We start from the raw sequence: 17,980 nt of genomic DNA, 5'->3' as shown, positions 1-17,980 counted from the left end.
AGAAAAGAAAAATAGACTGACTGTCCAGGAGCTTCTTGGGACCTCCAGGGCATCAGACTAGGAGGATATTTTAAAATACTGATGCTCTAAGAAACAATATATAACTGACAAACTAGTGCAGACCTTTCATTTCATAACTGTCTCTGAATTATTGCCTCTGAAGGTGTAAAAAGCTCCTCAGTATGGGGTGACGGGGAGATCAGAAAAAATTCTCAGTTCACAAGCCAAGGTGTGAACAAAAAGGTGAAAAGATCAGCTTTGAACACTAAGGAAATGCCATTTCCTGGTGGGTGTATTATAGGCCCCATTAGTGCATTGCCTGATACTTGGAGCGTTTTTCGAAATAAGTCAAATTTCATGGGAGGAAAAAAAAAAAAAACCAAACCAGGACCAAGTCTCCTGGATTAGGGATCCAAGCTGAGTGCTAAAGCCAGGTCATTTAGAGAGTCTGTGGCTGGCTGGAGAAAACAAATGGGCTGGAGAGCAGCTTAGCAATTCTCTAGGCTGGACTTGCTGGGTTCCTGCATTCTGGATGATGGACGGTGCTTTCTTTGGGGTTCTCTCATGCCTGTGTCTGAGCACCCTGGGAGATTTCTGACCCGAACCTGGAGCCCTCCTTCCCTGATTCCTCAAAACCGGACAAAACTGGGCAAATCAGGGGCCTGCTCTAGGGGCCCTGGCTCCAGGGTGAAGCAGCAGGATGCAGTGGGGAGAGGGGAGGGGAGGTCTGGGGAGCTGAGGAGTGGCTGGGCCACAGAAAAAGGAAGGAGTGTCCTGAGGTCACCAGCTCAAAGTGCGTAATAAGGAGTCACGCGAGAATCTGACTGGGGGGTTGGGAGAGCCTGTCTTTGTCAGGAGCTGGAGGCTAGACCACGGTAAGGCAAGCAGGGGGCACCTGGCATGGCAAACCCCTCTGCCCGCACAGGATCATTGGGCTCTTCCCTAAGCGCCCCACAGGTTTCCAAAGAAAAATGTCCTCTAGTGGCGCCCACAGGGGGCTGGGAGTGACCTGGGGTGCCTCTGCATTGAGTTATTTTAGGAGAATCTAGCCCAGGCTAATCAGAGGCGCTAGAGGCTTGCGGCTGCCCGAGTCTCACAGGACAAGCAGCAGGCTCAGAAATGGGAAGTACTTGGGCTTCCTGAAACCTCAACATTCAAATCCCAGGCGGCTGACTCAGGACTCTGCCCTACCACATCGGAAACGTCCACGGGACTTAGGACTCCCCCGCACGATGAGGTCAGGTCCAAAGACCTGGCCCAGCAGCCCGACCTCAGGCCGCATTGGGGCAAATCCTCCCGACCTCCACTCCTGTTTCCAGATGGAAAGCGAGGCGAACTCGCACCACCTGAGGGTCCCCTTGAGAACGTGAGCCCCAGAGCCCCAGAACAGGAATGCTCGGAGCCTGAGACCCCCGGGATGGTGGCTGTGCAGCCCTGCCACATACAAAAGGTAAAACACGGAGATCAGGCCCAGACCATTTTAAAGGTGATATTAATAAAATACATGCAAGGATTTAAACAGTTTAACTAAGACCTAACTAAACCTTACTTCATCTTGCCAAGCCATGTGATCTGACTTCATGAAGCCTCCCCACCACAGGTTATACTGATTTTTAAAAACTAAACATAGAAAAGGAGGACAGCAGCTGACATTCATGCAGTGCTGCCTCTGAGGTCTAAGTGTTTTACACGTTCACCGGTGCAGTCCTCACAACAGTCCTCCCAGTTTACAGACAGAGAAGCAGGGGGGCGGCGGGCTGTGCCTCGCTTGGGGTGGGTGCTGCTGAGAGCAAGAAGAGGGAAAGAGGCAGGTGGACTCGGGGTGGTGGCCTCGTTCCAGCCTTCCAAGAAGAGCTGGGACCGAAGGGGGGTGGACCATCCCCGCTCTGCCTTCCCCCTTCCCTGCGGAGCACACAGTTGTAGGCTGGGCTCAGATGCAGGAGCAAGTCAACAGGCCAGGTGGGCCTTCGGATCACGAAGGTACAGCTGATTTGGATGAAAATGGAATTCCCTACTAAACTTTAGGGGCAGAAAGACCTGTGTTCTATCTAACCCTGGCTTCACCTACGTTTAGCTTCTAATCCTGGGCAAGTGGCTTACCCAGCCAAGCCTTGGTGCTTTCTTCTGTAAAAGGAGCTGCACACACTACCTTTCCTTCTAGAGACTCTGTGAAAACTACAAAGGAAAAAGTGCCTGGCACACAGCACTCAGTAAACGTTACTTATTATAAAGCCTTTTTTTTTTTTTTAAAGATGTTTAAAGTGCATCTTAACGGTGAACAGTTTTAAAAACTAAAATAAAATGGTTTAAAACTTTTAAAAGGTTTTGTAATGTTTCTTTCAAATGAAAGAAAAAAGAAACGTTAAACTGGAAGGGGTGAAATCAAAATGCTCTCCCTAAGGACGGGAAGAATGTTCCCATGCCATCCACTCTTGCTGGGCTCCGTCTCTGGGTCTGCAGGAACGGCTGGGAGCCTTGGGGATCTCAGAACCCGGCCCTCTTGGCTGTGGCATCCAGCCCATGGGACTTGCAGGACATGTTTGCAATTTGTTTTTATTTTTAGACACATCTTCAAAAAAAGTTTGAAAAATACCAGTCCTCACAAAACCAGGGCAATGCTCCCGAGTTTCCTAAAGCTGTAATTGTCGCTGCCTTCCGCATTCAGAGAACAGCCTTATCTTTCAGCGCGAGCAGCGAAGGAGAATCACACAGCCCCGCCTGCCTGCGATGCGGTGTCTCACCCTTCGGAGACTACGTTTTCTGAATGTGACTAAATGTGATGTCTTCCTCAGCTAAGGGCTTCTACTTATTAAGCCCTCCCTGGCCTCACGAAGGACTGGCTACCTCCTTCGACATCAATGGTAGGAGGAGTCAGACTCTGCTTTTAACTTTAACCATGGAACCCAGAAGCTGGGGTCAAGGAGAAAAGGAGGGCCAGCATATCCCAGCAGCCACCCATGTGACTGATTGGACAATGGTGACTAATTTTCCTAGGAGGTATAAGCAGAGTTTCCTCTGTACTTCCCACTTTTACAAATGTGGTGTCTTGTGACCACATGAGCTAACTCGAGTTGGGGCATAGTCGTGTGTAAGCTACCCCCCTCCACATCCCCAGCCTCCCCCCTTCAATTTACTAGCTCCGTGCTCAAACCAACAGCCCCTGGCAAACAAGAAAAGACCAACATGTGATTTATTCAACTGAGCATTCAATGCCTTTACAGATACTGTGTTTCACTGGGCAGTGATAACTGATAACTGAAAATCAGACAAGAGGAGAGGAGAGGTGGCCGTTAGTAGAGAACAAAAACCTAAAAGTGCTGATTTTAAATAGTCAGCCTTCCAAATCTGTGGGTTCGAAATCCGAGGATATGAAGGACTCGCTGTAAGGGACTTGAGCATCTGTGGATTTTGGTATCTGAAGGGGGTCCTGGATCCAATCCCCCACAAATATTGAGGGATGTCCGTACATGTGTTTCAAGTTGAATTAAAAATAGAGGAAGGGCATGTTACCAGGTGAGCTGCTGAGAAAAACTCAGCTCTAAAACGATAGTTTGTAAAAAGTCTGATCATTCAGGGACTAACATGCCAGGCATTAATGCCACTCCAAATGAAATCACACCTCTCCTGTTGACACACTGAAGGCTTGATGCCAGCGTGGAGAGCCCTTAGCTTGGCATGTGCGGGTCATGTGTGGCAGCTCGTTCCAGAAACTACAAGAGCCTGGGCTGAAATAATGTTGCAAGAGATACTGGAACATCAGACGGGGGAGAAGAGCCATTGTCCAATGTGAAGTGGGAAAGAAACAGCAAGAGCAAGGTGAGGCTCACAAAGCACATAAAATATCCCTTTTGGGATCATGTTTTGTGTGTGTGTGACTTCAATTTCTATTTTTTTAAAATTACCATACAGTAAAATTTACTTTCTGGAGGGAGGGGGTGTAGTTCTATGAAAGGTAACACAGGTATACATCCCTGTAGCCACCATCAAGAGGATACAGAAAAGTTCCATCACCCCAAAGACTGATTCTACAAATAATTCCCCCAAACTTGCTTTAGCCAATAATAGGCACAATGAATAACGGGAGAGGAACCATAATTTGTCATCAAAATTAAGTGCCAGGAAAAACAAAAACATTACACCCCAACCTCCCATACACTAACACCAAATTATTTTCGCTGCTTGGCTAGCAACCTTCATGTGTCTCTACGTTATAAAATTTGAGGTCTTTAAAAGACAGATCCCCCAATTTTTCACCATGGTGTCAATACAATTCATAAAAAGCATGTGGTTTCTTTCCCTGTTGCTTCAGGGGCTTTCTAAACAGCTCTCCTGCTGGACTGTCCCACCTGTGGCAGGTGGAACAGTCCAGCAGGAGATTAAATTTTCACCTACTCAAACTTCTGTCAGGGTTGATTCCAGTTTTTTTCTTCCTAATTATTAGACATTCTACTCCTCTTTTGCTCATCTATGAGATACTTAGGAGCCCAGAAGTTTGGAAGAGGGTAAAGAAAATGTGTCCATGTGGTACCTTTAACAGATTATTGGGATGCTGGCCATCTTGTCTACTAGGTAGTAAGTGGTCTCTCTTCTATTACTAGTGCTTTGTACGTGGTGGGGGAAGGCAAGAACATAACACTTTTCTGTTAAATCGCTTCAACAAGGACATGGCCTCTACGGTAAAACCCACGTTCAGTGGTGGAGTGTTTATGTGACAGATTTTAAAGGCTCTGGTTTTTCCATGAATTTCATTTCAAGGGCCATGCACACGCCAGCTAGCCCACTAGCAGGAACAGCATGCACTGGCCCCGCTTTCTTCTGTAATCCAAGAAGCTCTCCGTTCATTCAGCAAAAATTTATTGAGCACCTACTAAGTTATCAGACACTGGGTTAATGGCTCGGGATGTAAAACTGTGAAGATACAGAATCTCAGCAAATCTCAGTACTGAGGGTGAAGGAAGCTGACAGGGTCCTGTACGGCGACATGAAACTGGAAATTAGGAATGGATGGTTAAAAAAATAAACAACAACAACAACAAAAACCCCAGAAAAACTGAGGGGGGCGGGTTTGGGAGTGTGGATAACAAAAGAATCTCCTTCGTCTCTGTCCCTCTGGGCCCATCCCGAGCCAGCCCCAGCCCGAGAACTCACTTCCTAGCCTCAGTTTCCCGAAGCCGCAGCTTTCGGGCACTCTACGCGTTGCCCCGAGGCACGGGGAACAGTTAAAAAGTTACAAAAATTACTTTTAAGAAGGTGAAGTTGACACCGAAGTGCTTAGCCCTGTTCCGTACATCCTTGCCTGGTTGGCATCTGCATGTAAAATTCTTCCGGACGGGCCACCTGAGCACTCAAAAGTCCTTTACCTCTGCAAAAAACACCTTGGGAAAAAAACTGTGTCGACACGCAAGGCCCTCACGCGCGTTGCAGAACAACTCACCGGCGCAGCGAGGACCAAGGCTGCGTGGGAACTCACGTTTACGAGAAAGAGGGGGCGGTCACGAGGGGCGGCGGGCGCCTCGGCTCCGGCTCGGCGGCCGGCCGGGAAGGCCTCGCGCCTGCCGGGCGCCCGCCTCTAGCTCCCGGGCAGCGGGAACCGCGAACCGCGCCGTGGATGGCCGGGGAGGGAGCGCTGCGCCCCCTGGCGGCGGGGCCCGTCCCTGTCCGCTCCCGGCCGCCGCCGCCGCCGCCGCCGCCGCGGGCCTGCCTCGCTCCATTTGCTGACTCCGGCGGCAGCGTCCCTCCGAGAGGCAGCTTCTCGGGCCTCCCGCTCCCCGCTCGGCATCTCCCTCCAGTCCCCGCCCCCTGCTCCTGCTCTGACACCCCCTTCTGCACGCCGAGTCGTCCCCAGCCGCAGCCCGCCCGAACGCGAGCGCCGAGTCCACCGCGGGCTTCGCAGAGCCTTCCGGCGGCTCCGGCCGCTCCATCGCGGCGCCCGGCGGGGGTGCGGGGCCGGCGCGCGGCGCGAGTGGGGCGGCGGCGCGGACTGTTCCACTACGCGTCCCCCCCCGCCCCCGCGCGGCGCGCGTGCTCCCCGGAACGACATGGAGCCGCCGCGTTCCGAGCGGGCACAAAGGAGCGCGCGGCACAATGGGCGCGGCGAGCCCGTGGGCACCGGGCGCCCGCTGCGGCGTCCCGGCCCTGCGCGGGGGTGGGCGCTCCTCCCGGCGAGCGCGCTCCGGGCAGCCCCCCTGCGCGTCTCCTCCCTTGCTCCCGCCCCCACCCCAGCATGGATGTTGCAGCCACTCTCCCGTCCGTCTGCTCCGGAGCCGCCGCCGCCGCCGCCACCGCGCGGCCGGCTTGAACCGCCCCGCACTTACCTGGGACACGAGTTCTGTACTTTGCAGAGCGGGCCCGCGCCGAGTTGGGGCACCACGTGGGGGTTGGGGGGAGCGCGGGGCTGGGGAGTGGGGGCCGCGCGCGGAGGGCCAGGCCGGGGCGGCCCGGGGAGTTGCTGGGGGCAGCGGGCGGGCGCCGTGTATTTTCCCCTCTCTTTGTGTGTGTCCGTGCGCTGCGCTCTCGCGTGACGTGACGGGACTCCGTGTGTCATTTCCGCACAAGGACACAGGAGCCCCCGCTGCAGTGGAACCACAACCCCTCCGCCCCCACCCCCGGCCCGCCCCTCCCCCTCAGCGGGGCACACGCGGGACCGGCGGCGGCGCTCGGGCGTGAACGGCCGCGGCAGGGAGCTGGGGCGCGCGCTCCGGGGACCCGGGCTGCCCGGCGCGCTCATCCGGTACCGCGCGGCTCCACGTGGGCCCGCGCCCGCTGCCCGGGGCGGGGAGCGGCGGCCGCGCACCCACGGTGAGCCGGGCCAGCGCTGGCTAACAATGTACCCTGCACACCGTGTGTTCTCCCCATCGCGAGTCATTTCTCTAAAACGTGGTTTCTTAGATACGAGGAGTTTGACCTGAAAAGCCTCTTTTTCTACTTTTTTTTTTTTTTTTTTTCCTCTGCGGATCGGCGACTGTACTGGGCGCCTCCCCTCGCGGCCGCGCCTCTCCAGCATTTTTGGTATCTCCGCCGTGGCCCTGGCCCCCCGGGCGAGTGTTCCCGCGCCGCGATCGGCACAAAGACATCGGGGCGCGGGGGCCCCGTGGCCCCGCGGAGCCGGCATGGAGTCTGGCGGGCCGCGGGAGAGCGACCCCGGCGCTGGGAAACACTGGCTCTGGCCACTCCCCCAGCAGGGTGGCCGCCCTCTCATGTAAGGCTGAGAGCTAAAAATCTGCCTTTTACTTGTAACCCGAAGTTTTGAGGTTTGAGGCCACAGAGCCAGAGATTCAGAAGTGCGCGCGCTCGCAGACCCACATGCCACAGACAAACCCACGGGGTATCTGCGCCAAGCTCTTAAAATAGAAAAACACGAGTCACCAACTCAGTAAAAGCTGATTCTTTCTACTCATGACTCCCGGACTGGAGATTCCAAGTTGATAAACACGAAACGTACCGCTCAGGTATTTTCTCAAGTCTCACTGACTTGAAGGAGTGTGGGGTGTGAGGGTCAGGGAAGCCCAACCCAACAGTTAAGCCACGTTTATATTTAAGGCAAACAATGAGAATGTAAATTTTAAAAAAATCCTTTAATTTGCCGGTCGAAGAAAGTATAAAAAGAAAAATGCAAATTATCCCATCTGCTGCTCACAGCTGACTGGCTGCAAGGAAGGGCCATGTGGCCCAGCCCTGCGCGGTCAGTGAACTGGTAGAATAGATTTTACAAGAAGGCATATGCTGGCTCCTTGCTGCCCAGGCGCGGGGAGGGTTTGAATTAACGTATCGTTTTGGATTACGTATCCTCTGCCAGACCGCTCCAACTGGGAATTTAGCAATTATGCAAGTTCTTCCCCTTCGGGTTTGAAATCAAGAGGCAAGAGGTTATCTAAGACCTTTGAGGAACTACGTGGAACGTTCTCGAACTGTATTTGGATAGCCGATTTTGAGAAGTCAGTACTAATTGCTATGCAAAATTAGCAAGCAGCCGGGAGAACCAAGCCCTGCATCCAGGGGGTGCTTTTATAAAAGAATCCATACGTGCTCAGTGTCATTCAAAACAGGATGAAGAAAAGAATGGGGCCGAGATAGCAGCCCTTCAAATTCAAAAGACTTGGGTTGCCCTATCTACATTTAAAATAGGGCGGAGGGAGGAAGGGAGGAGGACCGCTTGGGGCAGAATGGTTAATTTATACATTCCCTGAAGACAGAATGGAGGCACTTCGATTTCTGCCGGGAACTTGACTTTTAACATTCGCACATTAAATAACACGTATGATATAGTACATCACTTGACTTAGTTAACAGATATAGCAGTTTTAGTCTCACCTTCAATTTAATGTGACAGTTATAATTAGAATTTAAAAAGCATAAGTTGCATTTCATTAATTCAGTTTTCTAGGGTTTCCCAGTGGAAAAGTTAGGAAGAGTTAAGAGTAGCATTTAAGCTCACTTTGCATTTTTAAACCACTTTATGGTTTAAAAATGTAAAATGACCTTGTTACATTTTTACAAAAGGGACTAGATGAAATGTGTGTTAAGGGATATGTCTATAGCCAATCATTCACAAAACAACTCAGGTATTGGAGGAGAAATTAAATAATAAAACAATAGATATAAAATAATTAGAAATTAACATTTCTTTGTTCACATTGTTCAAAACCAAAGTTTTTGTCAAATACAATAATTTTATTAATAAATAGCATCTAAGGCAAGCAGCGTGCTTAACTGACTTAAACTGACTTTTCAAAACATAATCTCTCAGGAAATTACAAAGTGACCTTGAGTATTATTCAAATTAAAGTATCTTAATTTGCATAACTGGATCAGCATTGCTACTTAACAAAGTAAGCTGTTCCAAATAAGTTATTAACAGATAGGAATGGAAGTTATTGCTATGTGGGAAAGGAAACTACCTACCTTCAAATGGTTTTGTATGTTTATATGAATTTCTATTTTTTTTAATAAGGAGAAAGGGAAAACAAATGCATTGGAATTGTATTCCAGTTGTATCTTGGAGCCTTTAAAAAAACAATAGTTTTGAAAGTGCTATTGGATAAACGTAATGCCTTATAAAAAATATGAATAAACATGGAGTAAGATGGGGAGAGGAATGAGGTTTAAAAAACACAATGCTTGCCTGACACAATCTTAAAAAGTCAGTAGGAGTGACTGCTACTGGTTCATAAGGATACTTATAAAGACCTGAAAGAAATAACAACCTGAGATTTAGAAGTCTACTTGATTGGAAATTTCTTAATTAGCAATGCATTTTTCAAGATTTCAAATTAGAGTTGCTGCAATTGATCTAATGAATTCATTTCCAATTTTACCTGAGTAAAAGGCAGCAGGGGGTGAACTGGCTACTTGGCCATATAAAGGACTCACATAAACACTAACTGTAAAAACTCAAAAGGAAAATTACACAGCATTTAATGAAGAGTGGGATATCTTTAATGTCAATGTATATAATTAAGAGTGGCAGACAGACAGACATCAGGTTTCAGGTATCTTTTAGCTGTTTTTCTAAAAGTTTTGATCATCGCTAAAATGTATCTATAGTTGCCAAGACAGTATTTAGTAGGACTTTTTTCCCCCCAGTAGTTAAGTCAGAACAATGTAACAGATTTCACTGTTACTTGTAGACATTTCCACTTTATTTCTTGCCTGATGCATGTAAAATTTTGCCAAGCCTTCAACTTCAAACAGAAGTAGCTGGCAGATCCAGATTCCGTGAATACTCACAACCGAGAAGTAAGAGGGAAAAAGAGGAGGGACAGAGGAGCCTGTATTAACTTTATTATATAGAACCTATTGAAAGACACCTTGCTGAATAACTTGCAAAACTGACTTTTGTTTGGGAAGGTGGGCTCAGGGAGTTGAGTTTAACCCCTTGTGTGCTGGGAGGTGGCGGGGAAGCCCTACCTTCAGTGGAATCTGGAGCAGGTAATGGCACATTGTGACCCAATGTGGAAAAAAATGAGATTTTGAATGAAAAGCTGCAGAGACTTTATGCTGGGCAGCTTTCCTTATGAGTAGAAGAACTACTGAATAATTTATAGCACCTTGAGATTTTAAGCACCCAGCATAACCATTAGCATCTGATTTTAGTTGAGTATCTGGTTTGCACAATAGGAGTCTGCAAAAAGAAATATTAGGGAGAGTGAGAACTGCTGCAATCCCACTCTCAATCTCAAGCCCTTGAGAAAACAAATGCCAGCCTGAACTATAGCTCATTCTGAACCCAGAGTGCTAGCTGGAGGCGCTGCAGCCACCAGGGCCCCCGAGCCCAGAGGGCACTCAAGGGCCTGCAGTCAGGAGTTCCCCACACTGATCACAGCCGCAGCGACAGGCAGGAAGCAGGGAGCAAGGGGAGGCTGGTTTCCCAGCCAATCAGAGCCCACTAACAAAGAAAAAAAAAAGGAGATATAATACTGCTCTAGTAATTGGCAGGTTTTTAAGAAATTATTTCATGCTGTGGGTCAAAAGGCTCTAAATGAGATGCTCTCCATACATACATATACATTTTTAAAGTCTTAACTTGACTTGCCTGAAATCTCTGTAAAATGAAATACCTCGTAGAAATGAACTTGAGATCCAGTGATTCTACCTTTAGGAATCTATCCTAACTCAACCAAGGCTACATCTACAAGGATGTTCATTGCAGGATCATTCATAATAGAAAAAAAATTGGAGAGAACTTGGAAAATAGTCAAATGGATGACACATGCTATGTTATACTATGTCAGCTTTAGAAAGAGGGGAGGTACTCTTTTTTATGGGTACAGAAAAGTGTCTATGACATATTATTGAGTAAAAAGAAAATTATAGATCTCTATATAGTGTAATCTCATTTTTGTAAAAAAAGAAAAACATGTATGTACCTATCTGGATGTGAATAGAAAAGGTCTGGAAAACACAGGGGTAACAGTGGATACCCCTGAGGTATAGAACGGTGGGAAGAAGGACTTACTTTTTCATGTTAAACCTTTATGAAATGTTTGATTTCATTTTTTCCCCCCACAATGAGCATTTATTGCTTTTGTAGCCCTTTCCCCCTCCCACAGACCAAAAAAGAGTCGAGTTGTCACCTTGGCCTAAGGAACAAAAGTCACCCTGGAGTAGCTAAAAGTCATGCAACACTGGTGTGAGTGCCTGGATTGACACCCGTCACCTGACTCCCCTTTATCAATCTATTGTCATGACAGGAAAAAAAAAGAAGAGAAGAAATCTTAGTAATAATGCTCCAAAAGTAAATACAGTATTTGGCTACAGAATCCACGGCTCCCTTTCCCCAAGCTTCTAGTGTCAGCACGGTATTTTAGAGATGTAACCAAATATGTCTAAGGATTTCCCTATAATCACGGCACATTAGGGCCTGAGAAGTAATAGATGCCAATGGCCTGATTATACCAATAAGGAAACTGAGGCAAAAAGGAAAGGTAGCTTGCCCAAGGCACACTAGCCTCTGGAACGATGTTTTGGGGTTCCTTTTTGTATGTCACACCTACCAAAGGCCAAATAGGTTTAAAAATAAATGAGTCCGGGCTTCCCTGGTGGCGCAGTGGTTGAGAATCCGCCTGCCGATGCAGGGGACACGGGTTCGAGCCCTGGTCTAGGAAGATCCCACATGCCGCGGAGCAACTGGGCCCGTGAGCCACAACTACTGAGCGTGCGCGTCTGGAGCCTGTGCTCCGCAACAAGAGAGGCCGTGACAGCGAGAGGCCCGCGCACCGCGATGAAGAGTGGCCCCCGCCTGCCACAACTAGAGAAAGCCCTCGCACAGAAACGAAGACCCAACACAGACAAAAATAAATAAATAAATAAATTTAAAAAAGAAAAGATGACTACTATCTAAAAAAAAAAACAAAAAACAAAAACAGTGGGTGCCCTAACCCTTTAAAAAAATAATAAACAAACAAACAAATAAATAAATAAATAAATGAGTCCACCAAAGAGTAAAATATACAAGGTTAGTGTTTCACACAGTTGTATTCATTGAAGTAGCAGCTCGGGGAATTCTCTGGCCGTCCAGTGGTTAGGACTCCACGCTCCCACTGCAGGGGGCACGGGTTCGATCCTTGGTTGGGGAACTTAGATCCTGCATGCTGTCGTGCAGCCAAAAAATTTAATTAATTAATTAATTAAAAATAGTAGCAGCTCAGCCTCCAGCCTCATTCTTCAGTCCCTGGCAGCTTAGCTCTCTTCCTCAAGAGGCCTCGTGGGTCCCAGTCTGGGGTGGAGGCCCCTGCTCTGCACCTCCATGGCACCTTGTTCTCTTCCTGTCATAGAGGCTGTTATGGACTGAATTGTGGCCCCTCAAATTGAGGTGTTGGACTCCTAACCCCCAGTGTAGCTCAGAATGTGACTGTATTTGGATATAGGGCCTTTAAAGAGGTGGTTAAGGTTAAATGAGGTTATGTGAGTGGCCCTCAATCCAATGGCTGGTGTCCTTATAAGAGGGATGTGCATACACAGAGAAAAGGCCGTGTCAGGACACGTGGGTGGCTGTCTGCAGGCCTGGAAGAGAGCCTCAGGAGACCCCTGCTGGCACCTTGATCTTGGACTTCCAGCCTCCAGAACTGTGAGAAAATACATTTCTGTTGTTTAAGTCCCTCAGTCTGTGCTATTTTGTTATAGCAGCCTGAGCAGACTGACACAGAGACCTGGCTCATGTGAAGCTGTGATTGCCTTTTTATCTGTCTCCCCAACTAGAATGTAAACTTTTGGAGGGCAAGACCATGTTCCAACACTCTCTCCGAGTGCCTGGCTCTGTGCCTGAGACATAGTCAATTCTCAACAAATAGTTGCTGAAAGAATAAGTGAATTGTTGTTAGATATCATATGTTCCATTTCTCTTTCCCTCTCTATAGATGAAGAAACAAAGGGTCAAAGGCTTGGAGCAGGACAGCTCCTAGTCTATGTGAACGGCGCCTCCTGGAATTGTCCCTGCACCACCTATGTGTTATAAGGGAATAGCCCAAAGGCAGGCAGCTAAGTCATGGCAGGATCTGGGCCACATGCCAGAACCACCCCCACCCCACCCCACCCCACCCCACCCCACCCCCCCGCCCAATCTAGGGCTCCATCCACCCTTCTATACCAACTCTGGAATAATATCATACAGGTACAAAGTTCTTTCCATAGTTGTCTTAGTCTGCTCAGGCTGCTATAATAAAATACCATACACTGGGTCGCTTAAATAGCAGAAATTTCTTTTCTCACATCTCTGGAGGCTGGAAGTCCGAGATCAGGGTGCTGGCATGGTTGGGTTCTGGTGAGAGCTGTCTTCCTGGTTTGCAGATAGCCACCTTCTTGCTGCATCCTCACATGGTGGATAGAGAGCAAGCTCCTTCCCTGGTATCTCTTCTTATGAGGACACTAATCCCATCACGAGGGCCCCACACTTACAACATCATCTAACCCTAAATATTTCCAAAAAGGCTCCATCTCCAAATACCATTATGTTGGCAGTTAGGGCTTCAGCATATGAATTTGGGAGGGACACAAACATTTAATCTATAACAATAGCGTTTTCACATTTTGTCATCCTGTTTGCCCTTGATCACAGACCTGAGAGAGGTGGAATAGCTATATCACCTCGCCATACCAATCCACCCCATTTTTATTTATTTATTTATTTTTTGGCCACACTGCCCGCAGCATGTGGGATCTTAGTTCCCCAGCCAGGAATTGAACCCACGCCCCCTGCATTGGAAGCATGGAGTCTTAACCGCTGGACCACCAAGGAAGTCCCAATCCACCCCATTTAAAAAATATATAAATTTATTTATTTATTTATTTTTGGCTGCGTTGGGTCTTCGTTGCTGTGCATGGTCTTTCTCTAGTTGCGGCGAGCAGGGGCTACTCTTCATTGCGGTGCGCGGGCTTCTCATATTGTGGGGCAAGGGCTCTAGGCGTCCAGGCTTCAGTAGTTGCAGCACGTGGGCTCAGTAGTTGTGGCACTTGGGCCTTAGAGCGCATGGGCTTCAGTAGTTGTGGCGCATGGGCTTAGTTGCTCCGTGGCATGTGGGATCTTCCCGGACCAGGGATCGAACCTGTGTCCCCTGCGTTGGCAGGCAGATTCTTAACCACTGACCACCAGGGAAGTCCCCCACCCCATTTTTAAACAGATGGGAAAAAAAATAAAGCCCAGAGCGATGATATGGTTTGTAATTCATTCTTTCATTTAATAAATAATTATTGCAGGCCTAATATGTGCCAGACTCTAGATGCATAACTGGTAATTGGCATGACCAGCATTATATCCTGAGTACTAATTCTTCTGCTGTTTCCCAATTAAGTCTGGTTATTTTCCAGTTTAGTTGTTTGAAACATAGTAGTGCTGACCAGAACAGAATTTAATCTTTTCCTTTCAGAAAATTCCATTCTACTCTAAGACACACGGGAGTCCTTAAGCACTCCTTCCTGCTCAGGCTGGGCATTTCTCTCTCCTCTGCCTTTGCTTGTGACGCTTCTGTGGTGCCCTTGCCAACTCCTATTCATCCTTTGAAGCCCAGCCAAATGTCTTCTCCGTCGTGAGGTTTTCACCATCCCCCTCCCACACCAGAGGCAGTAGCACCCAGGCCTATGCTCCCAGGGTTCTACGTACTCCTTTATTGCAGACAGCCCCTATCTCAGCCTAACTGGCGTTACCTGACTGTACTGTTCATTCATGTTTGCTATGATGCTCTTGTACTGGACTCCACGAAGCCTCAGATGCATGTCATCCCTCCTGTTGCCTTCTGCAGTATCTCAAGTGGCTCTTCCGTGCTGTGACTGTGACACATGCACTCGACGCTCCAGCTGACTGGACTTGGGGCTGAAGCTTGAAATGTGGGTAGTCACTCGAGGCTGCATGTGGATGATGCCAGACCTTCCCAGGGGCTCGGTGCTAGCCCTGCTCAGCAGGCCTCTGAAACGGACAATGACAAACCCACGCAACCGAATCTTCCCTTTTAAAATATATATGTATTGGGTGATGTTTTTCTTTCCTAGGACTGCCATTATAAATTACCACAAACTGGATGGCTTAGATCATCAGAAATTTATTGTGTCAGTGGTTCTGGGGGCTAGAAGTCCCAAATCGAGATGTTGGCTGGCTTGGTTCTGTCTGAGGGCTGGGACAGAACCAAGGACTGTCTGGGACTCTCTCCTAGCTTCTGGGGACCTCAGGCATTCCTTGGCTCTTAGATGGCATTCTCCCTGGGTCTTCACATCCTCTCCCTTCTGTACATGTCTGTCTCTGTGTCTAAATTTCTCCTTTATATAAGGACACAGTCATCTTGGATCAGGACCCACCCTAACAGCCTCATCTTAACTTGATCATCTGCCAAGACGATCCTATTTCCAGACAGACCCTATTTCACAGACAAGGGGTGTAAGGAGTTCAACATCATCTTGGGGACACAGTCCACCTCATAACAGGTGGGAAAAAGAGGAGTAAGCTCACTTGGACTCGGTCCTAACCTCCCAGAAGCACTGGGTCACAGAGTGAATGTCTGCCGACAAGGTGGCTTCCTCTGCTACGGCACAACTCCAAGGATCACTGCCAACATCTCTGTCACTGCAGGAATCTGCTTTCCCTTTTCTTTCTAAAGAATGTGCCTGATTTAGTTTTGCTGCTCCTTGGGGACTTGGCCCTTTGCATTCACATTTCCATCCCTCCAGCCCTATTGCTGTCCTGCAGGTAGCAGGTGGTGATAAATGCTGTCACACTTGCTGGCTGTAGACTGTAGGGGCTTATGAAGCCCTGGATTTGAATTCAGGCTCCCACATGTACTAAGTGCGAGAGTTTGGATGCTGCTTAAGCTTTCAGCTTCCATTTCCTTTTTCAAAGCATGGGGCAACCCCACCCTACAGGGTGGTTATAAATGAGGCAGGCAATTATGGGTAGCACTGCAGAGCAGCTGGTATAAGGTTAGTTCAATAAAGAATAGTTGTTATTTTTATTGGTTATAAATGAGGTGAGCAAATTGTTGAAATAACTAGCCCAGGCACGTAACAGTTAGGGTTTTGAAAAACACACTTCTAGTTTAGCAGAAAAAACACAAAGGTTCATATGACCAGCCAGAATGCCATCTGGAAGACACCGCTTTAAATTCAAACTCCACCCAGGAAGGAAAAAAGATAGTGTCATATAATTCTAAAACATGTGATGGTCCCCAAACCACAAGTCTAATGTCCATTCTCCTTACCCCTCTCCTAAGGAAAGCACAGTGAACCTTGCCATCTTTCTCCAGGACAGGCCCTGGTGGCCTCTGTTGCATGTTCACTTTGGTGTCACCAAAGCCCTGAGCTAAATGACCAAGCCAGCCAGAAAGTAAAGGTACTGCAAGCAAATCTCAGTCGATACATTTGTGTGTATGAAATAACAATTTTTATACTTTACTTTCTATCTTGAGCCCCATCCTTTTGGAGTCCTCCCCACCCCCACCAGAAGCTTCCAGGGGCCTCTGCCCTCCAGGCATCTGCCCACATGGGTTCTTCCTTGTCTATCATCCTGCTCGCCGTGCCCTGCAGGCAGCAGCTCTGCCATGCCCAACCAGGGACACGTCGTCTCTTTGCAAGGCTGCCTAGAACAGGGATACGTGATGCAAATGCCTACAGGAAGTGTGTAAGGAGAGCTCATGAGTGAAGCAAGCAGTCTGCCTATTAGACACATAAGAACGTCTTCAGGTCTACAAAGAAATGCACCAGCTCCTCTGTTTCTTTCAGCATGAGCCATCTTTAGTCTATCTTGTATTTCTTCACTTACGGAAAAAATCTGGGGTAAAGAGGACCACCCTCTATCGTCTGGAGAGCAGCAGTGCAAGTGTCGTGATGAGTGGCAGCTAACCCTTGGCTTTAGCGTAGGGATGAAACACGGACTTTCAGGGACTCTGGCAAACTAGAGCGTTCATTCCTTATCTGAGGCAGGCAGCCTTGGTGCCATAAACGACTGAACACAGTGTGGCCCAAACTGCTAATTATTCAAGAGAAGCCCCAACCCGGACTTTTATGTAAAATTGCCTAGATTTGTAATGCTGAGCGACGGAAATTCACATGGCCAAACAAAGTCAGATGTAACCCACTGGCCTTTAGTTTGTGGTCACAACTCACCGCTGCAGCTTCTTGGGGGCAGGGCTGCCTCCCAGCCAGGCTGCTAGAGAGCCCACACGGCAGCCCTGCCTGTCCCCACTACTCTGTCCAGGGTCCTCCTGCTTCTGCCCAAGACATTTTGCCTATGGCTCAAGTCTTCTCCCTGCTGGGGCTTAAGCTTTTAGAAACAAAAGCTTGAGGGCGATTTCAACTTTCTGCCCCATCTCATCCCTTCGCCAAGATAATAAACCCAGATGGGAATATCTGCTAGGAGACAGGGAAGGGAAAGGAGGAAATACCAGGAGAATAAAAATATAGTTTAGTATCCCAAAGATATTATCTTGCCACACATACTTATTGAACATATTTGATCTGAGGCTATCTATAAAACAGTTTCAGAATTTCTCTACGCTATGGACTCTAAGGAAGGAAGCACTAGGAAACTCTTTTAGAAAGGAAATCCCAATTCAGCCAATTTATCAAGATTCCATTTTTCACAGTAAAATAGATGTATCTAACATAGCATCTTCTTAATAACATAGTATGATGTAACATTTACTTTTGTTACTATAGGTCTCTTGTATTCTTGATTCTGCCATGGGCAATTTCTGAATTCAATAATAAGGTTTTTGAAAAAATATGTAATACCTTGAAGGTTTGAGTTAATAGTAAACACAATACTAGTTATTACTGAGCCATCATGGATTTAAAGGACTAACGTTATTACTGAGCCATAACTGGTTTAAAGGACTAAAGCAATATAACCCTTGTGCTCTGGGAAGATGACAGATTTGGGAGCAGAAAGTTCACACTCAAATTACCTTTGTTTCACCATTTTCTTTGGTGGTGGGAGAGAGATGCTGGTCTCACTGTGATACTGATTTGAGTGGTCAGGAATGGGGCAAGAATATTAGAAATA

The 17,980-nt window shown here is 47.9% G+C and overlaps 1 protein-coding gene across 5 annotated transcripts in view; it reads right to left on the bottom strand.

Moving 5' to 3' along the window:
* The window catches only part of BEND3 (BEN domain containing 3), a 43,512-nt gene extending 28,757 nt beyond the window's left edge, over window positions 1–14,755 (bottom strand). For 3 of the 5 annotated variants that reach the window (XM_057528149.1, XM_057528150.1, XM_057528151.1), the window contains exon 1: window positions 6,315–6,584. The gene's annotated coding sequence lies outside the window, so the exon portion shown is untranslated. Of the gene's footprint in view, window positions 1–5,434; window positions 5,537–6,314; window positions 6,585–14,637 lie in introns of those variants that run through there. The other 2 variants (XM_057528152.1, XM_057528153.1) reach the window with 2 other exon arrangements.
* Window positions 14,756–17,980: the final 3,225 nt, after the last annotated feature.

This window comes from Balaenoptera acutorostrata, chromosome 14, assembly GCF_949987535.1.
Source record: "Balaenoptera acutorostrata chromosome 14, mBalAcu1.1, whole genome shotgun sequence".
NCBI classification, from domain to species: Eukaryota; Metazoa; Chordata; class Mammalia; order Artiodactyla; family Balaenopteridae; genus Balaenoptera; species Balaenoptera acutorostrata.
Note: the sequence above shows the minus strand (reverse complement) of the source record. Positions and strands in the feature narration are given on the sequence as shown.